The following is a 16,652-nucleotide window of genomic DNA, read 5'->3' as shown; positions in this document are numbered from 1 at the left end:
CCCAGATGGTTCATTGCGTCATTTAAATAAAATGAAAACTTATTTTGAAAGAATGCATATGATGACTTTACAATCAAGAAAATAAAAATGGTTTGCAGTGCCAGTGTTACAACTTCCAGTTGTACAAACTAGGACATAGTAGCACCATTATCAGGTTCTGTTTGGCAGCAAAGACACAGAATATTCTCTGATATCTGCCACCTTGGCTGGAATGGCTGCATAAGTGACAGTTGTAACATTTAACACTTTAAAACAGCTGCAAATATACTTTTACAAACACAAAGACGAGTGAGACATGCACTAGTCTGTACATTAAAGATGCTGTATATGTAGTAAATAAGTACAGTATGGCCCTTAGGTTTAGTCGAACCATAATTATCTCTTCCCACACATTAAAAACAATGGTAAACATTCAGTTACTTACCACATTAGCTGATAATCAAAAGTGTCCCGTCATGGATGAACTTCGGATACTTCCTTTTATGCAGTCATCTCAAATTTTCACTCATGGGGCATGCACATCACTTTTGGCCCACTATCTACTGATTTAATTTTTCCCATCTGATCAACAAATACCTGGACAGCTAAGAGGAGTCTTCAGTCATGAGTTAGGTGACATATCTACACAGTAGCAAGAACTTAATTTAAGAATTACATGGAACTGGAGTAATGTGCCAGAAAAGGTACACACGTCTGAAGTAAGACAAACTGAAATTCTACATACAAGAGTAATTTAGCAAAACAACTATGATGAAAATAATGGATAATGAGTACTGCACAGACTGACTGGATTAAGTAACATTATGGAAGTATAGAAGATTTATAAGAAATCTGGTACAACAGGATTAGCTATGTGCACAGCAGAATGGCATGGTAGGCAGGACAGAGCCTAAAAAGAAATGGGTAATCAAACAGGTTACTGTTTGAGATCCCGCTTTGCCAAGTCCCAAAATATGGAAACTGCATGACCAAAAATATGGACTTGCATATATATAAAGTCTGAGACTGCCATTTCTCACAATATTCCCTTTTCTCTAAGGTATGGTGATCTCGGTGTTGGTATGTACAAGTCTGGGGTGTGTGTGCAGGCGTCTTGTCCCCCTGCAAAAAAAAAAAAAAAAAAAAAAAAAAAAAAAAGAGCAATGTTCAATATTAGCTGTTCTCCAGTTTTGCTCTATTTTTCTTTTTTGACAATTCCAAATTCATCACTGTCTTGACATTTCAACAAGGAAGGATTTAAGATTCATTTTGTCAACAGGAAGGGAATTCTATTGTGCAACTGCAAATCTTTAAAAACTCTTTCAGTGCAGCATAAAACAGAAGGTGATCTTTGAGTTTCAGCTCACTGGGATCTCAGTGACTACTATGACAGGAGACAAAATTTAGTAACACAGCTAGCAGAAGTCAGAATATAGTGATGTAAAGTGGTTGGTTGCTCTTTCTATTCTAGGGAGTGTACTTGTGGAAACAAGGAGAATGCAGTATTGAGTTCTACAACTGATACGTTAAAAAATTACTTATTTTATTTAGGTCCTTTTGCAACAAAGGCATTTTGTGAGTTGCACCATAAAACCAGTGGGGTGTGCACTCCATTTTAGAGATTAATGCATTCTTCACTACACACGCCTTTTTGTTTCCACTGAAGTAATGTGGATCTTACATGCTAACCTGACTTAAGTCAGACAGTAAGGAACGTTCATGGCTTCTGATGATATTTGAACTTTAGACACTACAGGTCAAATGGAAGATTGTGAAACGTGGAAACAGTACTGTATCCAGGAGAGAATCTTAGGAAACTCCACTCTGCGTAAGTGCACTGTGAGAGGTGTATTTAGCAAGACACTTTTAGACAAAGGATACGGGTAAACTTGCAAACCCTAGGCTTGAACATTGTGTCAAATGAAGGTGATGACAGACTAGATGATCCTCTTTTAGAATAAAAAATTTGTTTCCTCGCCAGGAATAAACGGAGGGCCAAATATCTGAACAATTCCTGGTTCTTACACCAACATGTGCAGAGGTGCAACTAAACACTAACAGAAAAATATTACAAAATTCTCATTGTTGGCTCACCCACTCCGGGAGGGGGGCTCTGCTTGTGGTCAGGCATTTTCCCAATGATTGGTACAGTATTGCAATTATGAGGCAGAATGCAGTTAGCATTCTGGCACTGGTGAGCAGAGCTAACTAATGTTATGTGCAGTGATGTACCCGATATAAGCAACTCCATTCAGGGAACTCATTCATGTGGGCCCTGCCCTGGGGGATAACACCAAAGACAGTAAGGTAAAACAGAGATAAAGGAGTTCTGTTGAGCGGCTGATCATCAGCTGCAGGGCACACAAATGGCACCTTAAAAAAATGTTATAAAATTACAATATAGGTAATCCCGGTGCCACAACAGGAGCTGAAATATTCACACTACGCAGCAATACTGAATTTGGAACTAGGTACACAATGTTTAGAGCGCCAAGATCAACTGACACCAAGTACTGACATACCCGTTGCATCTCACTTTAAGTAGTCATCTACAGTGGTACAGAACCAACTGCAGCACAAACATCCTCTGTTGGCACATTTGTAAGCTATGCACTAAAAGCCCTATAACTGTGCTAGGCAAGGGCTTCATAGCTTTCTGGTGATAGAAGTGAGGGCAATTGATAAGCTGTATGAAAAGTGCAAGTTTGGTAAGCCTTCTTTGCCAACAGAAAAAGAATCTGCAGGCTTGGGATTTTTTTGTACTTAAGCATCCAGTGCAGATAGCACTGCAATGGGAACTGACCATTCAGAAAGTACACTTGTGCACCCTTACCATAAATTCAGATGTTTGAGTGCATTCACTGTTGCAGTCATTATATTTGGGTTATCTGCTCGCAGTAGCCCTCAGTTGGCCTGACTAACAAAGTCTTGGGTCCTGCGTCGGTTGTTGTCCCTTCTTTCATGACATCAGGTCGTCAGGGGTATAAAACATGCAGCAGATGCCATTACATCAGTTTTTCCTGCCCCAGATATCAGGTGCCCCCCAATGGGAAGCAATTAAATCTATAATACAAGGATATACCTGCAACAAAAAGCAAATACACCAAAGCTTTTTGAGCATAGTAAGTGAGAGTAGAGGTATAGCCAAAAGAAGAAAAGGGGGCTGGAGGGAGGGTAACAAGGACTGCAACAGTGAATACACTCGAACATCTACATTTATGGTAAGTGTACACAACTGTACTATGTTCGTGTTTCACTGTTGCAGTCATTACATTTAGGTAGATTCCCAAAGCTAAGGTTGGGAGGAGGAATTTAAACAGAATTAGGACCAGCTATAAGGCCCTGCAAGACTGCAGTGGCAAAACCAGCTCTGGATTTAGAGAAAATTGGCAAATGGTAATGCTTGTTGAAAGTATGTACAGAACTCCAGGTAGCAGCTTCTAGGATGTCCCTTGTAGGGACGCCCCTGAGAAAGCCTGTAGAGGTAGCCGCAGCCCTGGTTGAATGGGGTCTGATGCCCTGTGGGATAGGTTTTCCATGGTGCTTTATCACACACTGCCAGAAATAAATGCAGTGGCCTATCCATTTTGAATTTTTTTTTTAAATAGCTTTCCCCTCTGTCCCTGCAGCAAATGCCACCAGCAGTTATTCAGATTTCCTTTGAGGTTTAGTCCTGTCCAAGTAGAATCTAAGTTGTCTGTGCACATCTAAGGAGTGCAGTATCCATTCCACTTTGTTCTGTGGGTTAGGAAAGAAGGTAGGCAAATGAATGGACTGATTAAGACTTAGACTGGATACCACCTTGGGCATGAAGGAGGGCTTGGGTCTGAGGGACACCCTGTCCACATGAAAGATGATGAAAGGCTCCACTGCCATAAGAGCCTGTAACTCGGATACCCTTCTTGCAGAAGTGATTGCTAAAAGGAAAGCTGTTTTCTAGGAAAGGAATTTTAAATCTGCAGTAGCAGCTGGCTTGAAAGGAGGAAGAGTGAGTTTCTCCAAGACAAAGATAAGGTCCCTGGCTGGAGTTGGAGCTCTCCTCGGTGGCCTTAATTTTTGGCCCCTTTGAGGAACTGCATGAGCAGTGGGTGAGAGAAGAGGGGAGGCTCTGTGCTATAATGAGCTGAAATGGCTGAGGCATGAATTTTGACAGAGGAAAAGGACAAGCCCTTATGAAGCATCTCAGTCAAATATTGTAGAATCTGACGTAAATTCGGCACTGCTGTGCTCATCCTTTCAGATTGGTTCCAGGTACAAAATCTTTTCCATTTTGCAGCATAAGAATTTCTAGTACTAGGCCTCCTAGCCTCTAAAATGATATCAATCACTGATTTACTGAGGGGTGGTAAAGGAGAGATTAGGTAATTAGCCAGTCTGCTAGGTTCAGGGTTTGCAGCTGAGGATGCAGAATCTGGTTCTCCTGCTGAGGCAGCAGGGAAGAAGTCTGAGGCAGGTGCCATGGGGCCAAGTGTGACACCTGCGCAGGAGGGGATACCAGTGTTGGCGTGGCCAGTCTGGTGCAATTAAAATCATCCTTGGCTTGTCCTGTTTGATCTTTCATAGTACCTTGGAGAGCAGAGGCAGAGAAGAAAAGGCATAAACTGATAGTTTTTTCCAGCTGAAGGATAGAGCATCCACTTTCCAAGCTAGTTTGTGGGGAATCCTTGTGCAAAATTTGTCCAATTGATGGTTCTGGGGGGAGGCAAACAGGTCTACATCTGGGCTCCCCCATTTGCTTGTTAACATGTTGAAAATCCTTGGTTCCAGTTTCCACTTGTGTGAGTCCATGAGGTTTCTGCTTAGCCCATCTGCCAGTGTATTTAGTTTTCCCAGCAGGAACTGAACTTGTAGATTCACTTGGTAGCTCAAGGCTGTGTGCCACAATGTCATGGCTAGTCTGCAGAGGGGGCAACAGTGTTTACCCCCCTGCTTGTTTATGTACCACGACCGTGGTGTTGTCTGTCTTTACATTTAGTTGTCCTGGAAGAAAGTGGTCCTTGAAGGCTGTCAGAGCACTCTGTACAGCTAACATCTCCTTTTGATTTATGTGTAGGTGAATTTGACTTTGGCTCCATTTGCCCTGAATGCACTTCCCTGCCAGTTGAGCCCCACCATGCATAGTTGATGCGTCTGTTGTCAAGGTTTGGGCGGCAAGGGGTAGTGTGAATGGTAGTCCCTTGTTTTGGTGGCAGGCCTCTGCCCACCAAAGCAACTCTAGGCGTAGACAAGGTATGATAGGAATCATAGCTTCTAGATCCTGTGAATGTTGACACCATATGCTTTTGAGATGCCATTGCAGTTTCTTCTTATGCAGCCTTGCATATGGAATTAGAAGAATGCAGGAGGCCATGAACCCCAAGGCCTGCATTATTTGCCTTGCGGAGAACTGGATTTTTGTGGCCACTTGTTTGAAGTAGGCTGCCAAATGAGTCAGCTTCTCTGGCATGAGGAATGCCATCTGGGAAGTTGCATTCAAGCTTGCTCCCAGGAATATAATTTGTTGACAGGGTACCAGGTGTGATTTATTTTCGTTTATGGTGTACACCAGACAAGTCAGTACCCTTTGAAGAAAGGCCAGATTATTCAAAAGTATGTCCTAGCTTTCTGCCTGAATTAGACAATCGTTCAGGTATGGCTATATTTGAATATTTCTTTGCCTGCAGAATGCAATGACTGGGGCTAGGCACTTTGTGAATACCCTGGGCACAGTAAATAAGCCAAAGGGCAGTGCAGAGAACAGATAGTGCATGTTGCCTGCTTTGATCTTCTGCAAGACTCCCTTATAGGGATGTGCAGGTATGCTTCTTTTTAAGTCTAGTGTTGCCAAACATGCATCTTTGCCTAGCATAGGAAGCAGATGGTGAAGAGTCAGCATCTTGAATTATGGAATCACCAGAAAGGTATTTAGAATAGAAAAGTCTAGGATAGGACACCATGTATTGCCTTTTATGGGTACCAGAAAAAGTCTTGAATAGACACCTTGTCCCTTTTCCTCTTCTGGTACCAACTGAATAGCCCCCATGCTTAAGAGTGAGAGAACACTTGATTTTGGGTCTCTGCCCACTGATTTGGGGGTAGATCTGACAACCCGCTTGGTGTTGGTAAGGTGTGGAAGTGAAATCGGTATCCTTGGGACACTATTTTAAACCCATTTGTCCTGGGTAATGAGTTCCCAGTTTTTGGCCTACAGACCAATCTTTCTGCCTAAAGGAGCATTCAGTTGGGAAGTGCTTGGAAGTTTTAAAAGCAAGTCATTGAGACAGTTTCCATAGGGGGAAGTCTTACTACTCCCTGATTTGGGTACAGAACCCCCCCCCCCCCAACTGCTTAGTCTTGTGTGTCCCCTGGGACTGAAACCTGGGGTTTCTGCTGTGTCTGGGTCTGGCTTGAGAAGACCTGGAAGGGGCTGGAAAGGACCAATTCTTAGAGGGCCAGTGCCTACTAAATCTAGGAGGCTGAACTTTTAAAAAAATCTTTAACAGTTTGCATGGATTTAGCTTCATCTTCCATCTTTTTAAGAACTTCCTCAGCCTTGTTGCCAAATAGGCAGTCCTGATTTAAGGGAGCCTCCAACAATTTAGCTGTAACATGATCAAGCAAAGATTGCTCCTTAAGCCAAGCATGCCTTCTGAGCACAGACCCAGTAACAGCAGCCCTGCAAGAGGTGTCTAATGAATCAAATCCACATTGCAACGTATGTTTACCAACCTGTTCAGCAGAATGCATTAAAACCTGCAATTCTTTATTTTCCGCACAGTCAGGAATCAACATCATTTTCTGTTTAAGCAATCCAATAACATGTTGCTGATACTTTAACAAATGAAACTGGCAGTTTAAAGCCCTAATGGCCAAGGTTGCAGAAGTGTAAACCTTCTTACTCCATCTATCCAGCACCTTGGAGTCTCTATCCGAAGGGGTTAGGATTTTTAGCAGTAGAAGCCTTAATTCCCTTGGGTCCCTGTGAAATAGTCTCTGGATCCACAATAGGATTTTTTTAAAAAGGAACTTGTGAGAATCAGGAACCCTGTAATCTGTCAGGTTTTCTGGGAACAGGAGGCAAAGAATCAGGTGCCAAACTAAATTCTGAAAAAGCATCATCAACAATGTCTAGTACAGGAAGAATAGCTAAAGGCCTATGATGAGGCAGGAGTAAAAAATTCCTAAGCCTCTTTTTTGAATCAGAAAAATCCTGGCTTCCACAGTAGAAATGTTCCCTTAGAGTACGTAAGGTTCACCAAAAGAAAAATCCCCTGGAAGGGAAGCAGAGGGACTAGAGTCCTCTGCATCAGAATCCTCATAAGTAGTTAAGGGCAAATCCAGATTATCAGAAGAATCAGAAAAATCAGAATCCTGGTCAGAAGATTCATAAACAACTTCAGTCCTAGGTGTCTTAGAAGGGGGAGGTTGGCTTCCCCTGATTAGAGTTATAAGATCTTCAGCCATTCTCATTTGTTTTTTAGGCATAGAGGCCTGAGCATGCAGCTTGGGTGTCGATTTTTTAGGCATGGTTCGAGATTTAGGCCTAAATGAAGAATGAGGTGTCTGTTTAATATGCAAGTCCATAGGCCTGAATACACCCCCAGAAGCCGGTGCCTGCACAGAGGCTCCGGACCCATCCAAAGAAGAGACATCCGCGGGTTCCATAGTTGAAGCATCTTATGGCATACCGGACTCTGAATGGGTCTCAGTAGGGGCCTGCGAATCAGAAGCATCAGGGGCTGCGAAAGCACCTCATTGAATACCAGCGAACTGGTGACTGGCTTAGGAGAAGCACTGTCGGTAGTTTTGAATCTTGGCAGCCTGTCTCTGTCTTTATCTTTGCGTTTTTCGAAATCCCGGTAGTCTGATGGCTAACCGACATTTCTGGATAATTAAATTGAGAACCAAAAAACTTAGAGGCAAAAATGTACCAATGACAGATAGTGCACTGATTAAATAAAGCACAAAACCGACAGCAAGGTACATCATGGTCAGGGCCTAGGCAAGGAAAAAACAGTACGAAGGAAAATCTTTGAGGTATTTGCTTTCCACAAGTAATGCAATTAACCTTTACTGACATTGGTAAGGAGCAAGAAAAAGTTTCCCCAACAGGGTACTTAGCTTTAGTTGAAGACTTTGGATCTGAAACTCAAAAACGAAAATTTTAGGGGTTGGCCGACTGGCACTCGCAAACTGCTTCTGCTTTAGGCACCACACGGCAAGAAAGACTGATGTAATGGCGTCAGCTGCATGTTTTATACCCCTGACGTCACGGAAGAAGGGACAGCAACAGACGCAGGACCCAAGACTTTGTTAATCAGGCTGACTGAGGGCTACTGTGAGCAGATAACCCAAATGTAATGACTGCAACAGTGAAACACGAGATCATGGAGTATGCATTCATATGGAAGACTAGATACTTTGTGGAGAGAATGGTGGTTGAAAAGACTACAACTGACACAGTTTTAGATGGAGGTTGTCATCTTGCCTCTGTTAGGATTCATAGGTTAAGAGGCATGCCATCCAGGAGACCATTGAAGAGCCTAGCTCAATTTTCCAATTGCCAAAGAGCACTGTCTAGTTAAGTAACTTGTTCAGAGTCCCATACTAGGTAAATGCAGCCAGACAATCAAACCCTGGAGTACAGGAAGTAGCTAACAGTTTATCCTTAATTCTCTCCACTAATTCAGTGTTTAGACCAGATCTCTTGAGAGAACAAGATCTGAAAAGCCAAGAACTAAGCTTTTCTGGGTCACCACATACAGATAGAATGTAAGGGTCCTTTATATCTAGAACTTGGGCAGCAGGTTAGTGATAAGAAAAAAATGAAGGGAATACTCAAAGGAACACTTCCACCAACCTAGTCATAGAGAACACATCCACTGTCCAATCTCATGCCCTTCTGGAAAGGCAGGACTTGAGCAAAAATGCATCCTCCAGGACAGAAAAAGACAAACTTAAGTGCCCTAGTTTTTCATCATTATCTCAACATTTTACTGAGCAAATCAAGGCTCCAGGAAGGGTTTATGTCTGATTCAGGTAAAATATGGACTGCCAGAAGATAAAAAGTCCCAAGAAATGCATTCTCAAATATGTCTATTTCCTCTGAAAATGTGGAGGAACAGATCTCTCCCCTCCTTATTCACACAACACACTTGCTCTGTCTGAACTTACATGCAGTGGCCACAGAATATAGGTGCTCTATCACAGCTTTCATTTTCAGGAATGCTAACTTGCTGTCAATCACACTGACATAGGGAGAATATTTTAAAGGGATTCTCTCTCCAATAAATTACAGCAGACTCAATGTGGGCTCCACACAATTCCAGAGTAACATCCAACATGATGGACTGTATCACACAAAAGGGCAGAAAGGAAATCCATCATCAAACGTCATACCAATGAATCACTATTCCAAAGAATGGCAGCATAGCTCTGAAACAAAAAGGAATATTGTTTTCTTTGCCAACAGCAATGAATCACTTGCTGCAAGACCTGCATACACAGACCAACAGAGATGTAAATACCAATGCTATTAGCCCCAAAATGGCACAACATGACATGGGCCTGGAATCACTTCTGCAATGCAATTCACAAGACCAAATGTATGAATAACTGGGACCTCTCCAAAGAGGCGGACACAGATATGGGAATATCAACAATGGCTCCTACCAAAAGGAATGTTCTGTAGTGGAAAAATTAAATCTTCCCATTTGATGGCAATTCTAAATGTCTGCAATCAATTCAAAACACAGTCCAATGCTTCCCTGAACATTCACTGATGGAAGCCATCAGTAACTGGACATCAAAGTAGGGAAACAATGGAAGCACACACTACTACAGAGATTCCACCAACATAGCCACTACCATGGTAAAAGCCAAGGGATTATAGTAAAAGCCAAATAGCAAAGTGCTGCCAACCTAGATCAGAAGGTTTGATAATCATATGCAACATCCCACTGTTTATCTGTTAGCAGATGTCTGCATTGTCAAACATCCAAAAATAATTCAAAAGCAGCAGAAGCATAGCAACCATGTTAAACTTCACATAACTGATGTAAAGATTAATTCTGCTTAAATCCAGAGCTGGACAGGACCCCACCACACGCACACACTGGGGCAGAAATGACAGAAGTAGAACCTGTTTTCCATGTCCCACTGGTGGAAGACAGTCTCCTATCCTTTAGATCAGGACTGTCAAACTGCATTAGCAGCCTATGTAAAAGTGAATGACCCACCTTAAAGGGATAAACTGTGGAAAGCCAATGCAACTCCAGGAAAAGGCCTTTCTATGCTACCTAGAAATTCTGCCATGAGTGATGTCTTTCTACACCAAGATGAACCCAGGGAATGCTTTCAATAATGAAGATGGACAGGGTTAATTAGAACTGATGGGGAGTCTGGGGGTTGACTAGGCAATACATTTTTTTCCAAGGATTCTGTGGAAGACTGAGGAAAGGAAGATCTGGCGGTTAGCAGTATGACCTTCTTTGGTTTTGGAAGAAACAGCAGAATGATCTAATATTCTCAAGAAGTATATGGACTTTAGTGCTGCAGTTTGTTAGAAAGAAATTTAATAAACCTATTATGGGGAAAGACTAAAATTAATAATACTAGAAATACATTTATTCACAACTGCTAGATAATGCAGAATAAACAAACTGACAGACAAATAAAGAAATGGGAAAAAAAATCCAGAAAAATTAAGTCTTATACAGATTTCTGCTACAATATTAAGTTTGTTATAGAAGATATAAGAATGCTACAGATGCAATTAGTTCTTGTGAGACTCAAGACAGAAACACGGTTTTCAAATGCAACCAACTTGGCCATGCTTTTTAACATAGTGGCCACCTTAAAATTCTCTATCAATAAGTGAGCACCACTGATGTCTACTTTAGAAAAACAGATGTTCTTTGGTGCCAGAACTGATGGAATATCACCCTTATTCTTGGTTTATCAGGATATGGGCTTCAGAACTAGATACCCATGGGCAGGCACCCATCTGAGTGAATGCATGTTTATTTCCTAAATGCATTGCCAGGACACTGGTCCAATCAGGTATCACAGCTGTGGTTGCAACAGTACCTCACAAGACCCAAAGCCCTCAAGCCTAGAGTAGCTTTTGAACTATGAACGTCTATGTGTGTGTGTGTGTGAGAGATTTCCTTCTTACAAATAACCTAGTTATTAACTTTGGATACTAACATCTACAGCCCCAATTCATGAAAACTACTTAAGATATAAACAAGCACAAAGAATACTTAAGATTTTTTCCTTAACATGGCACTTATCTACAGTGCTGATAACCAGGTCAAAAGGACTGACAACACTTATTAACATCCATCAAAACATGAACTCCCTCATACTGTTGCAGGAGCAAAAACAGGCATGGGTGGATACTCCTCTAATCATAAAACCCTAACAACTAGGAGAAAGTGTGCCTGCCTGCCTGACCTGGTTGAGGAAGGATGAAAAGTTATGGACGTTAGGCTACACATTCAGTCTTTCTGGCAGAAGACCCAAGTGCGATCACTACTACAACAGTGAACAATAACAGGAATGCCATTGACTCTTTTGCATGAAGATGACAATGGGGAAACTAATACTGGTTCCTACAACATTCAGACAAATGCCTAATGAAGATGCAGAACATCAAGTCAAATTTCAGTGTGGTAATGAGAAGGTATTACACACAGCATAGAGGACCAAGTGTTTTAAAAAAAAGTTATTTAAATGTCATTTTCCACATCTGGAACACTCAACTATTTTATATACCACCACCAAATACTGCATTATTTAAACACAGTCCAGATTCACTTGAGACAAAAAAATATTTTACAGTGCAGCTCAAATGTACTGCAAAAGATTATTTTCTATTACTTCCCACTCTATTTTAGTCATCAGTGACATGCCTTAGTCCACCACAGAAATTCAGTTATACATGGAACAAGTAAAGAGCACTAAGACCCAAGATTGCAGAAGCATATATCCAGCCAAATTTGTCAATAATCAGTCGGAATCTCCTGCAAGGGTAATGTGGCAAAGTGCTGAAGTTTCTGTGACCTCTGCTGAGCAATTCTAACAAGAACCTCCTTTCTCCTCTATGATGTCTTAATAAAGGGAAAAAAAAACAAAACACTGGAGGTAATTTATTTGGTCTTCCCACTTCAGAGGTGGAGGGACTTGAATTCAGATGCTTACAGGACACAAGTAAGACAGCTTTAATCAAAAAGGCTCCAAAAGAGAAAAATTACTAAAAGTCATGTCCTTGACTGCCCATGCTAAGTACAAATATATTTACCAGGAAGAACACAGGACTTACAGACACTCCAGAGTGGATTTCAGGATCCTGAATGCCTCATTAAAGCTAGGGGTGGGGGGAGCCAAGAAGAGACTTATAAAAGAAAAATTAACCAACAGCCTTAATTTTGAGGATCAAGGACTGATGCTTCTGTCTGTTACAGCTAAGGAAACAGGAGGAGGACAAAAAAAGATCACCTTCTGCTAGTGGCCTCAGATTCATTCTTGCACACCTTCCTTACATCAGACCAACACTTAAGTGCAGTGACAGCTGAACAAGCAGAAGGGATGTGAATGCCAAAGGTGGTGAGAGGAGGAGGGAGAGAAATATGCAATGCAAATCATAAGTGCTGAATCATGCCCTTATATACCTATTTGGCAATCTTTTGCTATGTATTAAAAATACTGTCAAAATCCAGTGCAAGAACAGGGAAAGCTGTGGGGCCAAAAACTGGTGAAGGCGTGCCTAAAGGGATAGTTTTTATCTGAGAAGTAGCCAATCTCTCAGAAGGGAGATGAAGGCAGTTGATTCCAGAGGCTTGGGTTCAGACTCGGAACGATATCCTGGATACTCAGACTACTCTTGTTGCATGATACAGAATCCTCTATCTACCTCAGTGAATAAGACATGGAATCAGTCCCAAGAACAACTGATGGGGGGAAGCTCTACTTTCAACATCTTGCCTGGTTAGGGATAAGGAAAGTAACATCAACCTTATGGCATCAAACATATACCAATCTTTGAATAAAATGTGAGCTTAGAGACACAATTTGGCTCCCTTAATTTTCTATTTTTCATCCTCCTATTCATTGCATTGGGTCCCTCCCATCACTACCACGTATAGGCACTGACAATGGTCGAGTCTGTCTCAAAGAAGCCAGTAAAATACAAAGCTGAAACTCCAGCTAATGCTTTAACGTAGTCCCTACTTACAGTAAATAAATTAAACAAGGCATAGCTGTGCTGGCAACTGGTTAGGCTTCATGATCCGTTTGTCTTACACATGAAAGGTCTGTGCTTTTTTTGCAACTAAATATGCACGTATGGCACTGCAGATTACTCTAAGTAATCTACCTATGAATGCATTCAGCATTCTGCCTCTTCCTTTTTTTCCCCTCTGTGCCATCATGGATGACCTCTCCAGCAACCATTCTGCTGCTTATTCCATTAGTTCACAATCCTCTATGAGGCTCACGCACAGATCCATAGAGATAGTCCTTAAATTTTCCTGCCTGCCCTCCATATGCCATACATCCTTCCTGTTAAGGCTGATCTCTTCACAACTCCAAGACATGAAAGATGATGCAATATTGCTGCACAAAATTGTCTGGTCGCCAAGGAAAATATCTCTAGACTCTTCTCATCTTTGGTCAGATTCTTTCTTATCCGTGGCATACACCCTTTTTTTTTTCTTTGAGTTCCTTCCAACAACCTGATGTGTGTCTCCTTGTATGGTCTTCAGAACTGTGTTTAGTACTCAAGAAGTGGTTTGGCCAAACTCTGGAAGAGAAACATTACTTCTTTGCTTCTGAAGTCTATTCTCCCTGAGGATACATCCTCAGCATTCTATTCACTGCTGCAACTCTGTTTGCTTCCAGTAGTCCTATCAGTGTGATAATCAGCTCCACATCCTTTCCCTGCCCCTTCTTCATAATGTCCATTCCTCTCACCTGCAGTGCTCCAAGTTCCTTACTTAGCACTTGTCTACAATGAATCTCAACTGACATTTTATTTAGATTTTTCCTTTGAATTCGACTATAGCACTTACCTATATGTCATCACTGACAGAGTGACCCAGTCCTTATTCTTTTAAATATGTCTGAAGTGGGCATAATGAAGAACACTGGACCACGACTAACCCATGTAGTCATCTGTTAGTCACTTATTTCTGGCAAACTGGATCAGGTCTGGCAGACCGCTTCTTCTAGTCTTGTTATCCAGTAGACTGCTGTTATACAGAAAATAAAACCTTTCACTCAGGATTTTCTCCATGACTTTCCATCCCATGACACTACTGTTAGGCTAACCTATTCCCCACTATAAAAAAAAAAAAAAAATCAACACCTATCAGACACTACTGCATTGGCCTGTGAACTACTGCAGATCCCCTGTGGGGACATGCCAGTACAACAATCACATTTCTGAGGATGATGGGAGGTATCCTAGGTCATCCCTTATCCTCTATTAAGGCAGTCTAGTTCCCTTACTGACTCCTACCTCACTCGGCTAATTCCCAGCATGGTCACCTTTGTTTCGCAAAGGCTGAAGCAAATCATTCTTTCAGCTTATCTGCTTTCCATTTTTGTTCCATTCCCTCATAAAAATCATACCACTTATTCATTCAACACATCTATATAGTCAGCCTTGCTAGTCAATGTCCCTCCTTTCTGCAATGCAGCTTAAAAAAGTTACAGTTCTGTACACTTACCATAAATGTAGATGTTCGAGTGTATTCACTGTTGCAGTCATCACATTTGGGTTATCTGATTGCAGTAGCCCTCAGTCGGCCTGATTATCAAAGTCTTGGGTCCTGCGTCGGTGGCTGTCTCATCTTCCGTGGCGTCAGGTAGTCAGGGGTATAAAGAATGCAGCCAATGCCATTACATCAGTTTTTCTTGCCCCAGATATGTCAGGTGCCCCCCCTTAATGGGAAGCAATAAAAAAAAAAAAAAAATATATATATATATATATATATATATATATATATATACATACATACATACATACACAAGGTTATATCTCGAACAAAAAAGCAAATGCACCAAAAAGCTTTTAAGTATAGTAAAGGAGAATAGAAGTATAGCCAAAGGAAGTCAGGGGGCTGGAGGGAGGGTAACCAGAACTGCAACAGTGAATACAATCGAACATCTACATTTATGGTAAGTGTACACAACTCTACTATGTTCTTCATGTTTCACTGTTGCAGTCATTACATTTGGGTAGATTCCCAAAGCTAAGGCTGGGAAGAGGAATTTAGAAAGCATTAGGACCAGCTATAAGGCCCTGCAAGACTGTAGTGGCAAAGCCAGCTCTGGATTTAGAGAAAATTGTCAAATGGTAATGCTTGGTGATGCTTGGTGAAAGTATGTACAGAACTCCAGGTAGCAGCTTCTAGGATGCCTCTGGTAAGGACATCTCTGAGAAAGGCTGTAGAGGTAGATGCAGCCCTGGTTAAATGGGGTCTAATCCCCTGTAGGTTAGGTTTCCCATGATGGTTATAGCAGAAATGAATGCAATGGCCTATCCATTTAGAAATGGTTTGCTTTCAAATAGCCTTTCCTTCTGCCCCTGCAGTAAATGCCACCAGCAGTTGTTCATATTTCCTTTGAGGTTTAGTTCTGTCCAAGTAAAATCTAAGTTGTCTGTGCACATCTAAGGAGTGCAGTATCCATTCCCCTTTGTTCTGTGGATTAGAAAAGAAGGTTGGCAAATGAATGGACTGATTAAGAGCCACACTGGATACCACCTTGGGCATGAAAGAGGGATTGGTCCTGAGGAAGAGGGTGAGAAAAGAGGGGTGGTTCTGTGTTGTAATGAGCTGAAATGGCTGAGGCATGAATTTTGATGGAGGAAAAAGAAAGGCCCTTGTGAAGCATCTCAGTTAAGTATTGAAGAATCTGAGGTAAATTGGGTGCTGTTGTGGCCATCCCTTGAGTTTGGTTCCAGGCACAGAATATTTTCCATTTTTCAGCATGAGATTTTCTAGTATTAGGCCTCCTTGCCTCTAAAATGACATCCAACACTTGTTTACTGAGGGATGGTAATGGAGAGATCAGGTAATTAGCCAGGCTTCTAGGTTCAGGGTTTGAAGCTGGGGGGTGCAGAATCTGGGTCTCCTGCTGAGACAGCAGGGTAGGGATCTGGGGTAGGTGCCATAGGGCCAGCTGTGACACACTGTGTAAGAGGGGGTACCAATGTTGGCGTGACCAGTCTGGTGTAATCAGTATCATCCTTGGTTTGCCCTGTTTGATCTTTAGTAGCGCTTTGGAAAGGAGAGGCAGAGCAGGGAAGGCATAAACTGATAGATTTTTCCATCTGAAGGACACAGCATATACTTTCCAAGCTTGTTTGTCAGGAGCACTTGTGCAGAATTTGTCCAATTGGTAGTTCTGGGAGGAGGCAAACCGGTCTAAATCCGGGATCCCTCATTCGTTGATCAACATGTTGAAAATCTTTGGTTCCAGTTTCCACTCGTGTGGGTCCATGAGATTTCTGCTTAGTTCATCTGCCAGTGTATTTAGTTTTCCTGGCAGGAACTGAGCCTGTAGATGCACTTGGTAGCTCATGGCTGTGTTCCACAGAGCCATGGCTAGTCTGCAGAGGGGTTAAGAATGGGTACCCCCCCTGCTTGTTTATGTACCACATCACAGTGGTGTTGTCCGTCTTTACC

The sequence above is a fragment of the Protopterus annectens genome, chromosome 5.part0 (genome assembly GCF_019279795.1).
Source record: "Protopterus annectens isolate FY-2018-M chromosome 5.part0, PAN1.0, whole genome shotgun sequence".
Taxonomy (NCBI): Eukaryota; Metazoa; Chordata; order Ceratodontiformes; family Protopteridae; genus Protopterus; species Protopterus annectens.
This window is presented reverse-complemented; position numbering follows the sequence as displayed.